Genomic DNA, 24,099 nt, shown 5'->3' on the forward strand with positions numbered 1-24,099 from the left:
ATACCACAGACTGGGTAATTTATAAACAATAGAAATTTATTTATCATGGTTCTGGAGGATGGGAAGTCCAAAATCGAGGCACCAGCAGGATTGCTGTCTGATGGGGGATTGCTCTTCTTCCAAGATGGTGCCTTGTTGCTACATCCTTCAGAGGAGAAGAATGCAGTCTCCTCACGTGGTGAAAAGGATGGCCTGGAGCAAGAGAGTGCTCCATGTATTCTTGAACCCTTTTTTAAGGATGTTAGTCCCATTCGGGGTCCTCATGATGTAATCACCTCCCAAAAGTCACACTTCTTAATACAACTGCATTGGGCATTAAGTTTCAACTTGAATTTTGGAAAACCCACCATCATTCAAACAATAGCAAAACAGAAATCAGTCTTAACTGGAAGCATCTGAAATTGCTTTATTGAATACGGGTTCTTTCAAGAGAGATAAGATAAGGTCATAGGAACAATATGATTATTATTGGAGCAAACAGAGGCAAAGGTAACAATAGTTTGGATAAAATGTAGAAATAAAACCAGGAGGCCCACGTCATGGAGAGTTTTTGAATGTTAAGTCAGAGATTAGGTGTTTTAGTGGGTAGATAATCAGTAGGGAAAACAACAAGGAGTACATGAACTACATCATATTCACAATGAAAACTGAGAGAATTGAATGGCAGCCACAGTGAAGTACATGAAGAGAAGTACTAACTAAAAATAGATATTTTTCAGAGTTGCTTTTACCGTTTACAAATGCAGGCACATGCATTCTCTGCCTGTTATTCATTTTCCAAGAGGACTCCAGGCAATCAGCCTTTATCTTTTATGGGACTTCAGGAAGAGGACAAGGTTAAAGCTGCATTAGACATACACCAACTATTTGTTTATGATGGCTTTCACTTTTTATATGCAAATCTAAATACGTAAATCTTAGAAAAGTGCTAAAAGAAAGAGTATAAGGCAAGGAAAATCTGACAAATTTTTAAATTTTAAGTTTCAGTTAAATTAAAAAATAGTAACATTATCTTTCAAACATGAAAATTCCCATTGCAAAGAATAGTACAAATAAAAGTAAATGTAGATGTAATTGGTTCATATTAAAAGAAATATTAATCAGTAACAGTACAGCTTGATTTGTCATTGGATGAATGATGAACTGGGGAAATTGAGGTGATCACAAATAGTCTAGCTCCAGTTTACCTCCTCATGAAGATTTCCCAGAATACTGAAACCTACAATGAATCCTCAGCACTTTGCCTAAAGATTGAGCCTTATAACCTACTCAATAAATATTTGCTAAATGATTTTGCCCTTACTAACTTTACAGCTTTTTTTTGCAGTTAATAATAAAACTACTTTGTATTGCTATTTGATTCTGTCATTTTTCATCTAGACAATGTAAGGTGAAGGCCCTTTGTCACACTTTTCTTTCCTCATACTTCTCATTTAATGATTAAAATTGGCAATACAATTAGCATTGCATAAATTGCATTGAATTAGATTGCTCTCGTCTTCTACCCCAGAATGGAGGATTCAATTTATAGTTGACCTTTCTTTTCAACCTTAATAGTTGTTTTTTATTATTCAGTTTGTTCTATGGAAGCTAACACTCTTTTTTTACATAGGATTTAGAGTTTATTTATAAGTTGGATTCTCTGCTTTTGGAACTTCTATTATTCACCTAAAACAGATTTATGCTTTAGAAAGATAAGGAGACAAGAGGAAGAATCCCCCTGTGTTTTATTTCCTACTTTTGTAATACCTGCTCTTCTAAGGTTATGGTTTTGTTGTTGTTGTTTTATTTCGATAGTTTTTTGGGAACATGTGGTGTTTGCTTATATGAAAAGATATTTAGTGGTGATTTCTGACATTTATGTGCACCTATCACCTTAGCAGAGTACAGTATACACAATGTGTAGTCTTTTCTCTCTCATCCCCCTCCCACTCTTTCCCCTGATTCCTCAAAGTCCATTATATTATTCTTATGCTTTTGCATCCTCATAGCTTAACTCCTGTTTATGAGTGAGAATATATGATGTTTGGTTTTTCCATCCCTGAATTACTTCACTTAGAATGATGGTCTCCAACTCTACCCAGATTTCTGTGAATGCCATTATTTCATTCATTTGTATGTCTGAGTAGTATTGCATGGTATATGTATATATGTATATATATACACACACACATATATACACATATATACATATATACACACACACTTATATATATACACACACACACACACATATATATACCACATTTTACTTATCCACTTATTGGTCAATGGATATTTAGCCTTTTTCCATATTTTTGTAATTGCAGATTATCATTTTTTGATTTTTAAAATTATGGCCATTCTTGCAGGAGTAAAGTGGTATATCATTGTGGTTTTGGTATGCATTTCCCTGATAATTAGTGATATTGAGCATGTTTTCATATATTTGTTGGCCATTTGTATATCTTCTTTTGAGAATTGTTTATTCATGTCCTTAGTCCACTTTTTGATGGGATTATTTGTTTTTTTCTTGTTGATTTGAGTTCCTTGTAGATTCTGTCAGATGTATAGTTTGTGAAGTTTTTCTCCCACTCTGTAGGTTGCCTGTTTACTCTGCTGATTATTTCTTTTGCTGTGCAGAAGCTTTTTAGTTTAATTAGGTCCCGTTTGTTTATCTTTGTTTTTGTTGCATTTGCTTTTGGCTCTTGGTCATGATATTTTTGCCTAAGCTAACGTCTAGAAGAGATTTTTCTGATGTTATCTTCTAGAATTTTTATCGTTTCACATCTTAGATTTAAGTCCTTGATCCATCTTGAGTTGATTTTTGTATGAAGTGAGACATGAGGGTCCAGTTTCATTTTTCTATATATGGCTTATCAATTTTTCCAGCACCATTTGTTGAATAAGGCATCCTCTCCCCACTTTATGTTTTTGTTGGCTTTGTCAAAGGTCAATTGGCTATAAATATTTGGCTTTTTTTCTGGGTTCCCTATTCTGTTCCATTGGTGTACATCCTTGTTTTTATACCAGTACCTTGCTGTTTTGGTAACTATAGCCTTGTAGTATAGTTTGAAGTTGGGTAATGTGATGCTTCCAGAATTGTTCTTTTTGCTTAGTCTTGCTTTTGCTATGTGGGGTGTTTTTTGGTTTCATATTAATTTTAGGATTGTTTGACTTAGTCATATATGTTAGATGTCAAAGCAGAAAATAGATATTTGGTGTCAGAAACCTGAATCTATTTATTTTTTTGTTCTTATCCCATTTTCCTCCTCAACTCACTATGAGCCAAGTACAATTATTTTTAAGTAAACATTTTGACAAGTGCATTGTATATTTAGCTAGAGAAAGGTTCTACCTTCTATGAGGTCACAGTCTAGGAAAAAAGAGATTTGATAATGACCCAGTTAATTGGCTTGATTACAGAATTTTGGCTTTTAGTTAGCAGAATTTCTATTTAATTGGTTTTTCTAATCATCTCAGGATTAACCCATCTGTTCAGTGAAGATACTTAGAACAGAGAAACCTGCATTCTAAGAGGTTATTCAGAAGTATTCTCAGAGATACATGTACATATATATGAATTGATAGTTCAATGTGTAATTTTTTTAGATGCATAATTTTGCCAGTACAAGCCAGCAATCCAATGGGGAGATGTTTACCTTAAAAATAAAGAGGAAACCTAATCCCCTCAGCAAGTACTTATCAACTGTCTCTGCCAGGCACCACCCACCAGTGTTCTACACGTGATGTGGCCATGCCCTGAAGGAGTTCCTAGTCTAGTGGAGCAATTAAACAGTAAAGAAATAATTACAGTACATTATGATGAGTCCAACTAGGGCATAAAGGAGGGAGCATTACAGCATGCAGAGAAACATTCCCAGAGAATTTAGAGTAGGTAAGATACATGGGATGAAGGGGTCAGGTGCGGTGGCTCATGCCTGCAATCCCAGCACTTTGGGAGGCTGAGGCGGGCAGATCATGAGGTCAGGAGATTGAGACCATCCTGGCTAACACGGTGAAATCCCATCTCTACTAAAAATACAAAAAATTAGCCGGGTATGGTGGCAGGCGCCTGTAGTCCCAGCTACTTGGGAGGCTGAGGCAGGAGAATGGCATGAACCCAGAAGGCAGAGCTTGCAGTGAGCCAAAATCATGCCACTGCACTCCAGTCTGGGTGACAGAGTGAAACTCTGTCTCAAAAAAAAAAAAAAAAAGGTACACGGGATGAAAGGAACAGAATGGGCAGCAGCAGGTTAGGAGAAGTGCAGGCCATATCATGTAACTGGCTTGTCGAATTCCTGATTAGGTTGGTTTGAGCAACTGAAAAGTGATTAATGTCAACTACTTCTCATTTTTCTTTTATTTGATAAATAAATATTTCTTCTTACATATCTGGTCACAAACCTTGTGTGAATTCCATGTAAAACAATCAATAAACTTTCTTATTGATTCTGTCCCTTCTGTGACAATAGAGATGGTATCTCTCTATCTCTTTTGGAACCTGTCCCTTCATACCTTCTGAGAAACTTTAAACTATAAACTTTTCCCTGTATATTGCACTGCTAGCTTCGAACCAAATCACTGTCATCAGCCTTTAAACATACTTGAGTGTGTCCCATATTAATCTTGATTTCACACATGTGCCCCTACAACCTCTGCTTCTCTTTACAATAAAGACTTGTACAGGAGTTGTCTCTAGCTCCACACTGCCACTTAATCCTGGACCGCTCCAATCTGGCTTTCACTTCCATCACTCAACCAAGACAGCCCTCTACAAAGGTCACTAATGACCGCCATGTCTCTTAATAAAATAGACTTTTCAGTCCTCTCTTTGTTTTTTCCTCTTGGGTATGTTTGGCACTGTAAATCAGTTTATCTTTCTTGAAACAATTTCTTACATTGGTTTCCATGACATCCCACTCTTGTTTTTCTCTTATCTCTTTGAGTTCTGCCTGCCCCCTGCTAATTTCCTTTTGTAGGCTTATTCTCCTTTACCTAGTTGGCAATTAGAAGTTCCTGAAGGCTCTGCACTAAGCATTTTATCTTTGTTCTTTTACTTCTTCCGTGGATTTGATTTTTGGGTACTCTAAAAACTCCCAAATTTAATTCCCAGTGAAGACTTGCCTTTCAATGTATCTGGGTTTGCTTAATACGCATCTCAAATGCATTTCCTGTTTCTTATATCCTGAAATCTGACCTGCTCCTCTTGTTTTCTGTGTAGGAAAACACACAAATATCTATCTCATGCATTAGGTCAAGAGACCATGGAAAACTCTTTAAATTTTTAAAACACTTTAGAGCCGAGTTTCTTAACCTCAGCCCTATTGACATTTTGAGCTACATAATTTCCTGCTATGGGGGTCTCTGTGCATTGTGAGATGTTTGGTCAGCATTCCTGGCCTCTACCCACTAGATGGCATAGCACCCCCTCCAGCTGTGACAAGCAAATTGTGTCCAGACATTGCCAAATAGCTCTTGGGAGGGATAAGGAAGCCAAATCATCCCTTACGGAGAATCACAGCTTTAGAAGGAAGATAAGAGACAGAGCTGTGTTTTTTGAAAAATAGAAATCATGCTGAAGTTTCCTACCAAGTAAATTATTAGTTCAGTTGTATGCCCAAAGTGTTATGACATTAACTACTATTTATCAACATCACTGTTTCCCACATTGGCTACATGTTGTGAGTCTCATTGGTTATCTAAAATACGCTTCACAAAATGTGCCCAGCAATGATTTGTCCAGTGTGCACCAAGAAAAACCCCATTTGGACCTTGCTGATAGTTCCAGCATATTTCCACACAATTTCTCTCCACTCACCCTCCTAATCTCCCAACCACAGTCACACTGTTTTTTGAAATCATATGCTCCTCCTGTCACCCAGTGTCACCCAGTGCTCTTTCTGGAACGTCCTGCCCATTTCACTTAACCCCTCTTCATCCTGCAAACATAGCCCAGACATCACCTGCCTACGGAGGCCTTTCCTAAACCCCAAAGTCCTTTTAGTTTTCATGCACTCTTAGAGCTGTGTTGCTTTCCTTCACTGGCACTTGCCTAAGTTTACTATTAAATATGCATTTGCATGGTTATTTGAATATTTATCACATCCAGTAGGCTTTAACAAGTATGTAACATGTAAGCTCTAAAACACTGGTGCCTGGCAGTGACAGCTATGATTCAGTTCAAAACAGAAAGGTAGATAATCAGGCACAAGGACTGCTACCTTGCTCACCGGCAGCACAGGACATTTGAAATCAGCATTACACTAAAGAATCTCCTTGATAAGAGTGACCATCCACAGAGTGCTGAATCTTTCCCCTGTGTTATGACGCTTCTTTTATATCATAATTTTTAATTCTTCAATCATCATCCTCTAAAATACTATTTTTCCAGAGTTGTTAAGTTCCGTGGGTGAGTATTTTGCATTCATTTTAAGACAAATTTGTTTAGGTGATAAATGCATTATTAGTTATTTTTCTCTACCTCACGATATGACACGGATTTTAAATTGAAAATTCTGCCTGGAGCTGATTGGAGTTGGGATAAAGTTGTAGACAATCTATCATAGTTTATTTGGTCACAGCGTGTTTGCTTTACTTTTGGATCTTGAGAAGAAAGGGCTGTGATCTGCAGGGCTCTCTGGGACAACTTCTTGGCGATAAGAGTGAAGACTCATCTTTGCTTTGTGAATCAATAAAAAAGAGGCCTTTCAGGCAAAAGTGTTGATGACCGCTTTTGACATTTGTTCTGGGAGGACAAGTTGTGAATTTTATATTGGAATGTAATGTTACGTATGAAATTTCCCACCTATTTTAGGATTTTCATATTTTCAGATCAATCGACATTTGTTGTGAACCAGCTTTCTCCTCCATGTCCTACTAACTACAAAAAAAATGAGTGCCTCTGGGTGTTTTCAAACTGCCTGTGGGTAGACAGAGCTACGTTACTACCTGGAACTCTGTGAATGTCTAAAAGAAAGTCGAAATATCAAAATTGAAAAGCAACTTTTCTTTGATATGTCTTGTTGTACGACTTTGGTGGGAACAATGACACAATGTTGACATGTTCAAATATATCAGAACAATGAAATTAGTATATATTAAAATAGCAGTGCTTTGTTGTCCTTTTAAATAATACATGCATTTTAAAGTATTCAGAAGCTTTTTCTACTCTGTATAAATACCCTATCAGTCCTCTAAAATAATCCAAGCTTAATAGGAAAACAAATGAAGGAGCTATATTGAGACTTACTGAATGTCACAGAGCCTGCAAGGTTAGAACTGAGCATACAAAGTGAAGAAATAGGTTCTTGATGCCTATTTAACTGGGTTTCCTTTTCAAGGTTATGCACTCTATTTGCTAATAGTTGTAGTACCTTATGCTACAATTGCTGAGATTAATATCTTGGGAAAATATTGCACCATTCCAGTTAATAAGTATGCTGATTTCTATTCGTCAGTTTAAAGTAGATATATGAAAATAAGATCTAGTGTGTGACCACTCAAAAACCCTATTTTCCTTACATTTGTAGTGTATTTCTAAAGGCCTCTCCAGGATTATTTCAAAATCAAAATTGAAATACTGTCCACCAAGATATGGAATTAATTATGTATCTATTTCATTTTACTGTTTGAACACTCCCTTCTAATTTGTATGTACAGAGACAGAATTGTCTAGCAGTTTTCTGAAAGAAAAATAAATCAAGAATAATATTATTTAAAGGCTCATAGTATCTTCCATCTACATATATTAATTGCATATGGACTTTAAACAAATACAATTAAGGATAGTCTTGTTCTGCATATAATGGATTTGTCTATGTTGATGAGATGATGAAAACCAGGTGGGAAAGCTGGTTTTGCTTATCCAAAAGAGTGGACCGTAAAGGAAGTTACATGGTTTCTTTAGTGTTTTGTGGTTTTAGTTGTACATGGGGCACCTGCCCCTCTTGGACGTCACAGTACTTCAAGTCAATACGCCACGGTCTGCTATGCTGCTCAGACTAAGCTGTGCAGACTATGCTACCCAGACTCCTCTTCTCCCTCTTTAGACTGTGGCAGTAACCTAAAAGACTTGGCCTCTGTTTTAACTCTCATGCCGCACATTATCTTGTGTCTTTCCTGTGGTTCAGGTATTTGTGTGTGAGGGCTGAGGTGGGGGTATGCTGAATTCGTACAGATTTCCTCAGTAGCTTTATTTTCTGAATTTGAGGCAACAGGAGAGTGAAAAATGGCGATCATTATATTGATTCATCTGACAACAGAGATCTGAAGAAAGCATTTTGTACAAACCCTACTCTGGGTAACACAGGAAATGCCAAGATTTTGAAATGAAGTTTCTTGGTCTTTAAGATCAAATTGTGCTCAGAAAAGGCATAGTCCCTATAAGTTTTGTCACAATAAATGAGTAGAGCCCACTGCAGGTTGGAAACCTACAAATCATTGCAGGGTATTATTCAGATAATAACTCTGCACAAGAGCCACCACAGTAGCAGAGGTAAGGATCTCTGCCAAGATTCGCCTTAGACCCGTGATTCTGGAACTTGAGCAAGCCTAGACTCACCAGGAGGGCTTGATTGCTGGTCCCCACCCTCAGACTTTCTGATTGAGTAGGAGAATTTTCCCGTCTTATATATTACCAGGTGATACTGACCACACTTGGAGAATCACTTCCTTAGGCATTAGGATCTGAGACTGACTGTATATTCATGAATTGCAGCAAGAAGCAGATAAAAACATTTCTTCACACACGAGAATGTTTGTGACTTAGCAAGGCTGTTATTGGAGACCTGGCCATTTTAGCTAGTTTTGTATAATTTGCCTTATTCCATCCAATGTTCTCATTTCTAATGTTTATAGGCTGCAAGCCTAGAGCTACTGTAGTGTAACAGTTAAATATGTTGGGTGTGGTGCTGAACTCCTTCTTAGATTATCAAATCCAAGTTTTGCCATTTATTAATTGTGTTATTTTGAGGCAGATATTTATATTCTTAGGGCCATGATGTCTTCATCTGTAGAATAGGAATAATAGCACCTATTGCTAGTGTTGCTATTAGGATTTTCAAAATAACACACATAATGCATTGGGGAAAATGTCTGGCAAATTGTAAGTATGTAATAAATCTTATCTCTCTTTCTGCTCTTTATTTTTTATTATTACACTGGTTTTGTTTTTCATTTCTTTTATTTTTTGAAATTTAAATCTTATAAGGATTTAAGAGTTTCATGTTACCATTCAAATATACCGATTTATTAATTTATCATTTAAACATAAGCAATAATGGTGCCAGAGTAGTCACGGTACCCTCTCCAGCTTCATCCTACAGAGGAGCCCCACCTGGGCAACTGAAATAAGATTAGAAGCTACTAGAAGAATGAAGAGGTCTTATTTCATTGTTTAATTAAGCTGTTGAATAATTTATTCTTCCTAAAGCAACATCACATATACCAAATAGGTTAGATACCCTTATTAACTAGCCAGGGAACCTTCTCTCTTGAGAAACATCAACAAGAAGTTTTTGTTTGTTGTTATTTTTGTCGTCGTTTGGTTTAAGAAGTATGATTAAATAAATTTGTTCCAGAAATTTTAAATTTTAATTTAAAATTTTTGATTTGATGTTGTATCAGAGTCATGAAAAACAGGGCTAACTATAATATGGCCTGAGAAAATCCACTTATTTCCAAAGGGGATAAACTAAAAAACTATAAGAAAACAGAAAGCAGGTAAGTATGAAGATTATAAGATAAAATCAGAATATACCTGGTCAAAGCAAACATTCCACTGGGCAAAGTTACTCAGGCAAGAGAGACTTTATTCAAAACTGTTGTAACAGAGGAGAGAGGCTGTAACTCAGGCTGAGCTCAACTCCATTGAAAAAAAGGAATGAAGAGTTTTTAAGAGCTGGAATGGGAGAATCTGTGTGGGCCATTTGTGCTTGCTAATTGGCTTTACCCACAGATGAAGTAAATTTTCTCCTATCTTCATGACAGGAGGTAGTTTTACAACTTAGAGCAAGGCTTCCTGAAGTTAGGCTCCCACTCACACTCCTGTGTAGGCTGTATCCCTTTAATGATTTTATTTCAAAGTGATGGCTCCCGGGTGCTTAAGGAAAACATTCCAGGGTTTTAAAACCGGCAAGAAACTTTAAAACAAGGTTTACATCTCAATTGGGCAAAGAAAGAGCTTACAGTTACTTGTTTTCTAAAGTAAATTCTTTAAGAAAGGGAAGTTAGGGATCTAGAGCCAGGAGGAAGCCTGTGTAAAGTTTAGTCCAGCTGAGGGAAATGCTAAGGCCATTTTGGTCTTGGTGAACACTTTGTTTTCACATAGTTTTAATCATGGAAATAGTATGTGGCCTGGGCACACTTGGAAAGAAGCCAACACCAGAGGGATTGCTGATAGACCATGAACATCTAATTCCTACATTTATGATAATGAGATGGAATTAAGTAAAGAGGAGATATTAGCATGAAATTGGAAAGTATATGGTTTGATGTTACTTGCAAATATACTGCGAGGCCCAATTTATACACTGGGCTGCACAGAGTTTTCCCTGAAAGTCCGTCTAGCTAAACCCTGGTCTTTTAACCATATGGGCCAAATGACTTTTGCTTTATTTTATTTTGGGGAATTTTCTTTATTTGTAACATTCCTTTCAGCTCTTTTTAGATTCTAATATTCCAGAATGTCTTTTTTCCAGTGTAGGTGCTTGGCATCTTTGTCAAACATTTCATGGTAGGTGTGTAAATTTGTTTCTGGTTTCTGAATTCTGTTCCATTGATCTATGCCAGTACCATCCATTTTGGTTACTATAGCTCTGTAGTATAATTTAAAGTCAGGTGATTCCTCCAATTTTGTTCTTTTGCTCAGGACAGCTCTGACTATTCTGGGTATTTTTGTGGTTCCATATAAATTTTAGGATTTTTTTTCTATTTCGGGAAAGAATGCCATTGATATTTTGATAAGAATTGCATTGAATCTGTAGATTGCTTTGGGTAGTATGGACATTTTAACAATATTGATTCTTTAAATCTATACAAATTGAATACTTTCCATTTTATGGTGTCCTATTCAATTTCTTTCATGTTTTATAGTTTTCATTATAGAGATCTTTCATTTCCTTAAGATCATTGTTGGCATGTAGAAATGGTACAAATTTTTAATGTTGATTTTGTTTCCTGTGACTTTACATAATTTATCAGTTCCAATAGTTTTTTTGTGCCATCTTTAGGTTTTTCCAAATATAAGATCATATTATCTGAAAACAAGGATAATTTGAATTTTCCATTCCAATTTGAATGCCGTTTATTTCTTTCTTTTGTCTGATTGTTCTATCTAGGACTTCCATTACTATGTTAAATAATAGTGGTAAAAATGAGCATCTTTGTCATGTTACAGATCTTAGAGGAAAGGTTTTCAGTTTTTCCCCATTCAATATGATACTAGCTGTGGATTTGTCATATATGGCTTTCATGCTGAGATATGTTCCTTCTATCCCCAGGTTTTGAGAGTTTTTATCATAAAAGGAATGTTGAATTATATCAGATAATTTTCCAGCATCAATTGAAATGATTATATGGTTTTGGCCTTCATTCTGTTGATATGATGTATCATATTGATTTGCATATTAAATCATCCCTGCATCTCAGGGATAAATCCCACTTAGTCATGAATGATTTTTTTTTTTTATTTTGGTTTGCTATTCAGGATTTTTGCATCAATTTTTATGAGTCATATTGGCCTATAGTTTTCTTTTTTTGATGTGTCTTTGTCTGGTTTTGGAATCAAGGTAATACTAGCATGATACAATGAGTTTGGAACTATTTCTCTCTTCCTCTATTTTTTAAAATAGTTTGAGTAGGATTGTTACTAGTTCTTCATTACATGTTTGGTAGAGTTCAGCAATGAAGCCATCAAGTCCTGGGCTGGTTTTACTGGGAGATTTTTTATTATGGCTTCAATCTCATTACTTGTTACTGGTCTGTTCAGGTTTTGAATTTATTTATGGTTCAATCTTGGTAGGTTGTATGTGTCTGGGAATTTGTCCATTGTTTTCCCTAGATTTTTCCAATTTATTGACATACAGTTGCTCAAAGTAGCCACTGATAATCTTTTGAATTTCTGTGGTATTAGTTGTAATGTCTCCTTTTTCATCTCTGATTTTATTTATTCGGATCTTCTCTCTTTTTCTGTAGTCTGGCTAGAAGTTTGCCAATTTTGTTTAACTTTTCAAAAAACCAACTTTTTGTGTCATTGGTCTTTTATATTGCTTTCTTCATTTCAATCTAATTTATTACTGCTTTGATTTTTACTACTTATTTTCTTCTACTAATTTTGGGTTTCGTTTGCTCCTGCTTTTCCAGTTCTTTAAGATGCATTGTTCAGTTGTTTATTTGAAGTTTTTCTTCTTTCTTGATGTAGGCACTTATAGGTATGAACTTTCCTCTTAGTACTGCTTTTGTCATATCCGATAGTTTTTGGTATGTTGTGTTTCCATCATCATTTGTTTCAGAAAAATTCCAATATTCTTAATATTTTATTGACCCACTGGTTATTCAGGAGCATATTGTTTAACCATGCATTTGTATAGTTTCCAAAATTGCTCTTGTCATTAATTTCTAGTTTTATTCCATTGTGGTTAGAAAAGATGCTTGATATTATTTCAATTTTTTTAATGTTGTAAGTCTTGTTTTGTGACCTAATATATGGTCAATCATTGAGAATTATTCATGGTCTGAAAAAAAGAATGTACATTCCGTAGCCATTGGATGAAATGTTCTGTAAATATTTATTGGATCCATTTGGTCTATAGTATATATTAAGTCTGATGTTCCTTTGTTGATTTTCTCTCTGAAAGATCTGTCCAATGCTGAAAGTAGGGTGTTGAAATCTCCAGCTGTTATTGTGCTGGGGACTACCTCTCTCTTTAGCTCTAATAATATTTGCTTTATATATCTGGGTGTTCCAATGTTGGGTGCACATATATTTAAAAAATTGTTATATCTTCTTGCTGAATTGACCCCTTTATCATTATAGACTGACCTTTGTTTCTTATAGTTTTAGTCTTGAAATCTATGTTGTCTGATACAAGAATTGTAACTCCTACTCTTCTTTTGGTTTCAAACGGCATGGAATATCTTTTTCCATCCCTTCATATTCAGTCTACATGTGTCTTTATAGGTGAAATGTGGTAACAGATCATTGGATCCTCTTTTTTTATCCATTCAGCCACTTCTTTTCATTGGAGAATTTAGTACATTTATATTTAATGTTATTATTGATAAGTAAAGACTTACTCCTGCCATTTTGTTCTTTCCTTCTTGTTGTTGTTTGTGGTCTTCTCTTCCTTATTTCCTTCCTGTCTTCCTTTTAGTGAGGATGATTTTCTCTGGTTATATAATTTAGTTTCTTGCCTTTTATTTTCTGTGTATCTGTTGTGTGTTTTTTGATTTCTGGTTATAATGAGATTTGCAAATACTATCTTATAGCCCATTATTTTAAGCTGATAACAACTTAAAATCATTTGCATAAACAAGCAAGCAAAAAGAAAACTAATAAAAGCTCTACACCCTAACTTTGTCCCTGGTTTGTAACTATTTGTTGTTTCTACTTATATCATATTGTACTGTATGTCTTCAAAAGTAGTTATACTTATTATTTTTGATTGGTTTATCATTTAGTCTTTCTAGTTAAGATAAAAGTAGTTTATACATCATGGTTACCATGTTATGTTCTGTTTTTCTGGGTACTTACTATTACTAGTGAGTTTTGTACCTTTTGGTGATTTCTGATTGCTTGTTAACATTCTTTTCTTTCTGATTGAAGAACTCCCTGTAAGCATTTCTTGCAGGACAGGTCTGGTGTTGATGAAATCCCTCAGCTTGTGTTTGCCTGGGAAAAATCTTTATTTCCTCTTCATGTTTGAAGGATGTTTTCACCAGATATACTATTCTAAAGGTTTTTTCCTTTAACACTTCAAATATGTCACACTACTCTCTCCTGGCCTGTAAGGTTTCCAATAAAAAGTCTGCTCTCAAATGTATTGGAGCTCCGTTGCATGTTATTTTTTTCATTTCTCTTGCTGCTTTTAGGATCCTTTCTTTATCTTTGACCTTTTGGAGTTTGATTATTAAAAGCCTTGAAGTAGTCTTTGGGTTAAATCGCGTGCTGTTCCGTAATCTTCTTGTGCTTGGATATTGATATCTTTCTTTAGGCTTGGAAAGTTTTCTTTTATTGTATCTTTGAATAAACTCTCTACCCCTATCTATTTCTCTGCCTTGTATTTAAGGCCAGTAAGTCTTAGATTTGCCCTTTTGAGGCTACTTTCTAGATTCTGTAGGCATGCTTTGTTATTTTTTTTTTTGTCTCCTCCGTGTATTTTCAAATAGCCTGTTTTTATGCTCAGTAATTCTTTCTTCTGCTTGATCAATTCAGCTGTTAAAGGACTCTGATGCATTCTTCAGTATGTCAGTTGCATTTTTCAGCTCCAGAGTTTCTGCTTGATTCTTTTTAATTATCTCAATCTTGTTGTTAAATTTATCTGATAGAATTCTGAATTCCTTCTCTGAGTTATCTTGAATTTCTTTAAGTTTCCTCAAAACAGCTATTTGTGAATTCTCTGTCTGAAAGGTCACATATCTCTGTTTCTCCAGGGTTGGTTCCTGATTCCTTATTTAGTTCATTTGCTGAGGTCATCCTTTTCTGGATTGTCTTGATACCTGTAGATGTTCATTTGTGTCTGGACATTGAGGAATTAGGTATTTATTGTAGTTTTTGCAGTATTGGCTTGTTTGTACCTGTCCTTCTTGGGAAAGCTTTCCAGGTATTTGAAATTACCTGGGTGTTGTTATCTAAGCTGTTCCTTATTTAGGGAGCACCTGAGTAATGCTATGGTTCTTGCAGACTCATACAGATTCATCTTGATGGTCTTAGAGAAGACCTAAGTGAATTCTCTGGATTATCAGATGGACACTGTTGTTCTCTTCCCTTGCTTTCTTCCAACCAAATGTAGTGTCTCTTTCTCTCCCTCTGTTCTGAGCCACATGGAGCTGGGGGTGGAGTGACATAAGCACCCCCATGGCAACCACCACTAGGTGGACCTGAAGCCAGCACAGCAGTGGGTCTTATGCAGCATCTATTGTAACCACTCTCTGGCTATGCCTATGTTTCCTCAAGGCTCTGGGACTCTACAGTCAGCAGGGAGCAAAACCATCTAGGATTGTGTCCTTCGCTTCAGGGTTGCGAGTTCCCCTAGGCCCTGGGTGGGTTCAGATGTGCTGTCTGGGAGTCAGGGACTAGAGTCAACAAACTTAAACATCTACTTTGTCTTCTTTTGTCCTGCAGCTGAGCTGGCACTCAAATCACAAGATACAGTCCTTCCCACTCTTCCCTCCCCTTTCCAAAGGCAAAAGAGCCTCACCTCAAGGCCACTGCCACTGCAGGTCCTCAGGGAATACTGCCAGACTACCAAAAATGTTCCATTGAGGCCCAAGGGCTCTTAAGTCAGCTTGTGGTGAATGCTGCCTGGTTTGGGACTCATCCTTCAGGGAAGTGGGCTCCCCTCTGACACAGGGAATGTTTATACATTTCATCCAGGAGCCAAGTGCTGGAATTAGGGATTCCAAGAGCCCATTTTGTGCCCTACTCCCCTGTGGCTGCACTGGTACCTAAAGTGCAAGATGGAATCCCCTTTGCTTTTCCTTCTGTCTTTCTGAAGCAGAAGTCTCACCCCACAGCCATCATAGCTGGAAAAGTGCTGAGTCTCACCTGAAACCAGCAAGTCTGAGTCTCACCCAAGACCCTCAGTGTAGTACCAGGTACTGCTGCTGGTTACTTGAGCTGGTTATTTATTCACCCTGGTGAATAAATCTTGTCAGGACTGCATCATTTCCTTCGAGTGAGAAGGTTGCTCTCTGGCCCAGGGTATGTCTAGAAATGTTATCTTGGAGGTAAGGCCTGGAAAGGGGGCCTCATGTCTCTGACTGCTGCCCTGTCCTGCTGTAGTAGAGCTGCTATCCAAGAGGCAAGACAAAATCTTCTCCAGTCTTCTGTCTCCTGTCCTCAAGCAGAGAAAAGGAGTCTCTTTTGGAGCAGTTAGTTGTACAGCCTGGAATTAGGGAAGAGGTGGTGCAAGCACTCCCTTAGCTACCCTGGATAACATCTCAGTAGGTTGTGTGCCCCACCCTCAGCCCTAGTCAGCTGGGTCTGGGCCCAGTTCAGCACTAGGACTGACTTAGGAGTTGCAGTCTTCATGGTCTATACTGCCTTTCAAGATTATTTAGGCCCAGGCCCCAGGGCACTTTAGCCAGCAGTAGTGAGACTTGCGGGAACTCAAGCTCTGACCATTGGGATCAGTGATTCCCCTCTGGCTAATGCTGGTTTAAATGGTCCCTCCGTGGGTGGGCGTCAGCCGAGTTCGGTCTGGTTTTCCCTTCTGCTATAACAGGACACCACTGAGTTCAGTGACTGAAATTGCTACAGGCTGTCTCTCCTCAGCACGTGGAAATGCTCTCCTCACCCAAGCTGCCACTGCCTGCAGGTGGTGGAGGGGTGGCGGCGTGGCAATTAGTGGCAATAGTCCTGAGTAGGCAAGTAAGGACTATTTTATTCTCCTTCCGAGTCACTCATTCAATAATATGAAGTTAAAAGCCAGCACTGTGAGTGCTCACTTGGTTTTCGGTCCATAGGAGAGTGCTTCTCTCTGTAGACAGTGGTTAAATCAGTGTCCTAGGCGGGGGATGATCGGTAGAGGCTTCTTTCTTTGCCCTCTCATTTGTAACATTCCTTTTAGCTCTTTTTAGATTCTGGTATTCCAGCATATGGCAACATTTTAAGCATTAAACTTCTGTATAGACCTTCCAGACATGGGTAAGTGTGTGTAGAGATATGTTTGTGACTTTATGTTTCCTTTAATATGCAATTTCAGATTTACCAATCCTAAAACATTAAAAAGAGCATAATCCAAATACAGTGTTCAAATAAACCCTGCAGTGATTTGTTAGCAAAGCAACTGGCTGTGATTCTATTTCAGGAAGATTATCTCCTCCAAGAAGTAGAAATTCACCAGCTACGTTTGTTTGCCACTGATTCCTGAGTTTGGTTTGCTTTCATTCTTCTTTGGATCTCAGTCTCCTATGCACCATTCGCATTTTCTATTCACAGCAAAAAGGTTTTTGTATGGTCTTGCTTTTGTTCCTATCAGTCACTTAAAAGAACAGACACCCAAAGGCAAGGGCATTAATCATCTTTTTGAAGTTCCCCAGGAAATTATTATTTATATGTTAGTGGTGAATCTATTCTACCCTTTAAGGGGCAAAATTGCTAGATTAGGAACATGGTTAGAAAAACATAGCAGTCATTAACCTTATCGCTTTTCCAACAAAGAAAAACTGTGCAACAACTGGCCGAAGCCCGTGGCAATTTGAGAGCACAAAAGATCAACAAAATGAAACCCAAGACAAGATAAAACAAGTTGCCAGCCTTTTGTCTTAGGTTTAAAATAATTTTCTGTAAACACCTATCCTCAAAAATGGAAATCAGTGAAAATATTTCATAAAATGCCTAGATAATTCTAAAGCTTACATTATATTCTTTAATGTTTTGTATAAGAAAAAATTTGTTTCCTTTAGAAATCTCATGATGTATTTCTTTTAGTAATTAAATTTTCTTTCTTTTCTTTTTTTTTTTTTTTTTTACTGGCATCATTCCCCTTAACTCACTAAGAGTGAAATTAAAACCACTAAATTTTATTTTTTAGGTTGTTGAAATTATAGGTTATCTGAAGGAGTGGCTCTGCATAAATTATTTGACAATAAATATTTTCCAAAAAACTCCATGTCAATGAGATAAGGGGAATTATTGGTCAGGAGCCAAAGAGGAGCCAGGGAGAGAGCAAGTGCAGGAGGAATGCACAGGTGTGGAAAGTGAGTGAAAGTAAAGGATGATATATGAGTCCATTCTCACACTGCTTTAAAGAACTACTTGAGACTGGGTAATTTATGAAGGGGTTTAATTGACTCACAGTTCCACAGGCTTACAGGAAGCATAGCTGGGAGGTCTCAGGAAACTTACAATCATGGTGGAAGGGCAAAAGGGAAGCAAGCACGTCTTCACATGGTGGCAGGAGGGCGAAAGAGTGAAGGGGGATGTGCTACATGCTTTCAAACAACCAGATCTCTTCAGAACTCTCTCAGGGGAACAGCAAGCAGAGAATCTGCCCCCATGATCCAATCACCTCCCACCACATCCTTCCCCCAACTATGGGATTAAAATTCAACAAGAGATTTGGGTGAGGGCACAAAGTCAAACCATATCAGATGACTAGCAGAATGTTAACCTGATCTGTCCTCTCAGCAGGGACAGGTGCCCTCCTGCTTTATGGATGATTTAAAGTTATTATAACAGATGGTGGTGCTTCCTTCCATCTTTTATCCTTGGAATTAATTTTTAAAATATTTTTTACGAAACAGTGAGACAATGGTGCTAGAACATTTTAGTGGTTCAAAAAGAGCCTTTACAGGTAGGATTCACTTGGTTAGGGGGCACCACATTATAGATTTGGTCCCAAAATTGTGGATCCAGAAATTTTATTTTCACATGGTATTTTATGTGGGTTAGACATATTATAATAGCCCCTGTCTCAGTTTCCTTGTTGGTTGTTGTGAATAAAAATAAATGTACTTAGCACTGTTTTTAGGATAAAGGTGTTAGAACACTGCTTGACATAAAGTACTCAACAAATGTTAGTTGTCATTCTTAGTTTTATTAACATTCTCAACAGGCATATGTTGATTTATTAGCTTATGAAAAATACATTTGAGTGGGTCCAGAATTATTTTATTCTCCTTTCAGATTACTCTGTTCATGATACCAAAATAACTGAGAAGCTGCATTAATCATTTCTTTCTTTCTTTCTCTTTCTTTCTTTCTTTCTTTCTTTCTTTCTTTCTTTCTTTCTTGCTTTCTTGCTTTCTTGCTTTCTTGCTTTCTTGCTTTCTTGCTTTCTTGCTTCCTTGCTTCCTTGCTTTCTTGCTTTCTTGCTTTCTTGCTTTCTTGCTTTCTTGCTTCCTTGCTTCCTTTTTCTTCTTTATTCTTGGAGAGAGGATCTTGCTCTATCATTCAAGCTAGGGTGCAGTGGCCTGAACATGACTCACGGTAGCCTTGGCTTCCTGGGCTCAAGTGATCCTCCTGGCTCAACCTCATTAATTTTAAGATGATTCTATTACGGAGAAAATTTAAAGAGTGGATCTGAGTGGTTGTAGCAGATGTTTTATTTGGGATCTGAAGACTCTGATAAATCACCTGCCACCATATACCTGCATACCATCATGGAACAGTCCACAAGACGTCAGCTGCACAAGGATCAGGGCAACACACACTTACTCTGTTTCTTTTTTTTTTAACCTGTGAGTCTCCGTGTGTCTCTCTCTTGCTGTGGCTCTCGCTGTCTGCCTCCTCTCTCCTTCCCCCACCCCTCACTAACTTTTGAGCTACCATGTTTTGTTTCCTGGATTCCAAGGTGGCACTCTTCCTTCTTAACATCCTTTTTAATTCCACTTATGCCATTGCTTATGTTAAGGTTTCCTTCAAATGAAATGAAGTGAAATGACCTAGGATCAATTTCTTCTTGCTTTTAGCTGGGAGAGTCCTTAAGTGTATCACTGAAAGTGGTTGCTAGTTTGAAACAATATTTTTGGGTTATCTGGGGCCATAAGTAATGACATTTAATTTGTCCACATCATCAATAATGGAGTTAGTGGTAGACTGAGGTTCAAGAAGTTGAAGACCTGAGACCCATATCCAAGTCTGCCACTGTTTACAACCATGACTGTGAGAGAACCTAACTGTTGTATCTTCCTTACAATTGGGAGAGACACAACTTTTTCCAAGAATACCACCTCAAGAGACTGTTTACATTATTGAATTAGACTAAGCTTTAACATACAGTGGGTATTCAGTTAAATTATTTCTATTCACATCAGCTGGTAGGTACTCATGGTGAGGACAAAATCAGCTATGGGCAAAGTTTAAAATGTTATATTTTCTCTGGACATTAATTATAATAGAAGATACATCTTATGCCTTCCACATAAAGAAGTAGCATGTTAGGTTAAAAGAATTTTAGGGTGTCTGATAAGAAAATCAAGGTCAGTGTGACTAAAGAAGATTTAAAGAGAGGAATAGGATGGCTTATGGATGAAGAGATGGCAGAGGCTGCATTTCACAAAGCCTTGCAGACTAGGGCAATATTTTTCCACTTTATCCTGAGTGCACTAGAATGTCAAGAAAAGGCATTAAAGAAGGAAAGTAGTAAAATCAGGTTTTTATTTTTTTAATTACTATGAATCCTATATGAAGAAGAGATTCAGAAGAGACAGATTTAGCTGTGGACTAGATAAGGGACGCTTACTTTAACCATGATGGAGCTAGAAGATGCAGATGAGTGGACAGATTTCAGATAGTTTTAGGGAATGCACGTGTAAATAGCTTTCACCTGCATGTTCTTGTGCACATGTTCTACCTGTGAATATGTATCTATTTAGATACACATATGTATGTTTGTGTATAGATATGTATTTAGGGACATACTTAGAAAAAAAGATATAAAAATATAACAAAATATTTACAGTGACTTCAATATTTAAGGTTTTAGTATTTGGGATTTTGTTTGTTGGTTGGTTGGTGTTGAGATAGAGTCTCCCTCTGTCGCCCAGGTTGGAGTGAGGTGGCACAATCTTGGCTCACTGCAACCTCCACCTCCTTGGTTCAAGCAATTCTCCTGTCTCAGCCTCCCCAGGTAGCTAGGACTACAGGCACACGCCACCAAGCCCAGCTAATTTTCTTTGTAATTTTAGTACAGACGAGGTTTCACCATGTTGGCCAGGCTGGCCTCAAACTCTTGACCTCAGGTGATTCACCTGCCTCGGGCTCCCAAAGTGCTGGAATTACAGGCATGAGCCAGTGCACCCAGCCTATTTGGGGTAATTTTTATTACCTTCTTTTCAATTTTTATTTTCTTAATATTCTGCAATGAGTATATGTAAATAAATATATATAACATATATAGTATATGTACACACTTGTGTTAATGAGGCATTATGGAAATTAAATCATAAATATGGCTAGTATCAAGAAAGTCCTAATTCAAATTTCATTACAAAAATTCTTTCCCACTAGTCAAATATGATAAAGCGATTTTAACATAAACAATTTTTACAGGCAAATTATTGTGTTGGAGCCCTCTCAGTTGGTTCATGAATCATGCACAGCTCCTAAAATATAAGAAGGTAACAATTTATAATATGATGGATTTCAGTCGATGCCCTTTGCCATTAAATGACAATAGAATTCAATGATGCAACTGTTTAACAATTAAATTAATGGTGGTGACATGCAAATGAAAAGTGATATATAGTATTTATATTTTCCTCATCTTCCCTCTGTTTCTGAAAATGTGAACAATCTTCTTTTAATTTCTGTGATTTTTAATCTTAAAAACATAATGTTGAAGAGGAATTATCTGGAGAATACTAGATTGGAGTCAATTAAGATTTCCAAATTAAATTTTAAAATTTATAACTAGAGAGTTTTTAAAAATGTTAGCAATATTTTTCCCTTAGATTATCTATCTGCATAAGATTCTAGAGAATTCCAAGACATTCTTCTTGCTTTAGAGTTGGGTGCTGCATGAACATTAACTAGTGCTAAGTAAAAACAAACCAAATATATATATACCTGCATATATATACATATATATATATATATATGCACCCCCATTGCTTAGTATCAGAAAATTTTATTAGAAATACTGAACAAGTATATGGCAAGAAATTGACAAAAATATTAGTTCCTGATCTTCTTTTAAATAGTATCTATGATGCCAAATAAAAGGTGTTCTAATAATAGAAGAAATATTTTCATATTTTAAGTCATATACATATACATAAATACACAACATAATAGGGACGGGGAGAAGCATCATGAAATAACTCAAGGTAGTATACTATCTGAAATTTTATACTTATGAAAATTTATATGATAAAAATAAAGTTAAATTGCTTTTTAAAAATTGCTTTAGGGTTTAGCTCTCTGTCTACATAGTTGGCATTATTTCTGCTACCTTGGGTGACTTATTTTATTGTAATCTATTGTTATGTTAATTTCCTCTATTGCTACTGTATAATTTTTATATATATAAGGCCTCAATAAATAAACTCTTCGAATAAAAAAGAACCCTAAGCATCTTTTTGCAAATAGTTCTAAATCATGAAAACACTAATATTTTATAATGCTCTAAGAAGCTAATGAACCAGAAATCTCTTTAACCAAAGGCACTTTTCCTTTGGTTTTAGCAGAGCAGAGAATCCTAATGGACAGGCAAGATAAATAATTTACTGTATAAAACACTCATATACCTATTGAAAGGGTAACATATCAAATGTTCTCTGGCTATTTAAATTATCTACAAGAAGAAATCTTAGGAAAGTGCAAACTGCAATAGACATTTGCAGTCTATCCGTAACTAGCCTACTTCCTTCAAAGAGAAATGTGAACATAAAATGCAAAAGCATGACTGAGGAGTCATTTCATGCATTCCTGGACTCCTCAGAATGGCTACAAGCAACATTCTCATCTCGTGTGCAGCCTCACTATGCAAATCTGCCAAGGTTATCACTGTGGGCAACCTACAACCAACGTGTCTTTGCCTTGGGCTCAATGAGTTGACTATAATGGTTATCCTGGCAAGACGGAGCTGATCCTCTCTCAAAAGTAGACGATAAAATATTATCTAGCTAAAAGTTAAAAGTGGAGGACAGCTTACACTTCAAGGACTGGAGAAATCAAATTCAGTAATGCCATTTCTCAGAGGAAGTCTCAGATTAAAGACATAGACAATAAAACTTTATATAAGAAAAATATCTGTTTAAGGTTGAAACGGCTAAGATATAAACATCCGGATAGTTTGATTTAAGGTGGAAAAATAATAGTCTAATTCTTAGAATGGAGCTAGGGATATTAGTGGAAACTCTTCTTCCCGACACAAGTGATTTGACATGTTTCTTGTTTTTGATTCTAAAATTGTTTTAGGAATTCAGATGTGAAAACACAAACATTCTTTGCTTTTTTCTCCCTTGTAGCTTTGATTCCTCGATATTCAATTTGTCAGCCAATCACATTAACTCTGCATCCAATTGATTTCCTATATGCCTACTTCTTTTTCTGTGGTTACCACTTTGCGACATCCTTCTCACTTCAATCCCCATCCTGTGGTAGGCAGAAATTTGTAAATCCCCCACCCAAGGGTGTCCTGTCCTGATCCCCAAAACCTGTGTTTATGATAAGATATCACTCCCATGATCATGTTATAGTATATAGCACAACTGACTTTCAGATTATCCAAATCAGCCTAATGTAATCACATCACTCTATAAAAGCAAAGAACGTTTTTATCCCACTGGTGGAAGAAGAGAAAGTCACAGAGATTAGAAATATGAGAAGCATTCAAATGCCATTCCTGGCTTGAAGTTGGAGATATCCACGTGAGATGTAATATGAGGAGCCTCTCAGAGAGAAAGTGGCCCTGTCTGGCTCACATCCAGTCAGGAAACATTATCCTCATGCTACAGCAATAAAGAACTGAATTTTTCCAGCAACCTGAATTACCTTGCAACAGAGTTTTTCCCCAGTGCCTTCAGAGAAGAACCTACCCTAACCAACCTTGATTTCAGCCTTATGAGACCCTAAGCTGAGAACCCAGCCAAGCTCACCTGGACTCCTGACCCACAGAAAATGTGACATAATAAATCTGTGTGGTTTTAAGCTGATGAGTTTGTGGCAATTTATTATACAGTATTAGCAAAATAAGATACCTTCCCACCTAGCCATATTCATCAGATCAGCCTGTATAAATGACTCCATTCATCTTAACATTTGACTGTGTAAAAATCTATAAGTCTTCTCAGTGTTTCAGACCAAATTCAAAACCTTTATTTTGACTTTAAGACCAGTAAATTAATAAGCCAAAGTTCCTTATCCTACCACAATTTTTACTATTCTTATATAAAGATACTCCTATAATACTTTGTCCCATTTGTCATTTTATAATTTTCTATGTATTTGTC

The 24,099-nt window shown here is 36.7% G+C and overlaps 1 protein-coding gene across 2 annotated transcripts in view; it reads left to right on the forward strand.

The window, feature by feature from the left end:
* Positions 1 to 24,099, forward strand: part of CNTNAP2 (contactin associated protein like 2) — a 2,276,620-nt gene that overhangs the window by 1,279,122 nt on the left and 973,399 nt on the right. The gene's annotated exons all lie outside the window — the stretch shown is intronic.

The sequence above is a fragment of the Theropithecus gelada genome, chromosome 3 (assembly GCF_003255815.1).
Source record: "Theropithecus gelada isolate Dixy chromosome 3, Tgel_1.0, whole genome shotgun sequence".
Classification (NCBI taxonomy): domain Eukaryota; kingdom Metazoa; phylum Chordata; class Mammalia; order Primates; family Cercopithecidae; genus Theropithecus; species Theropithecus gelada.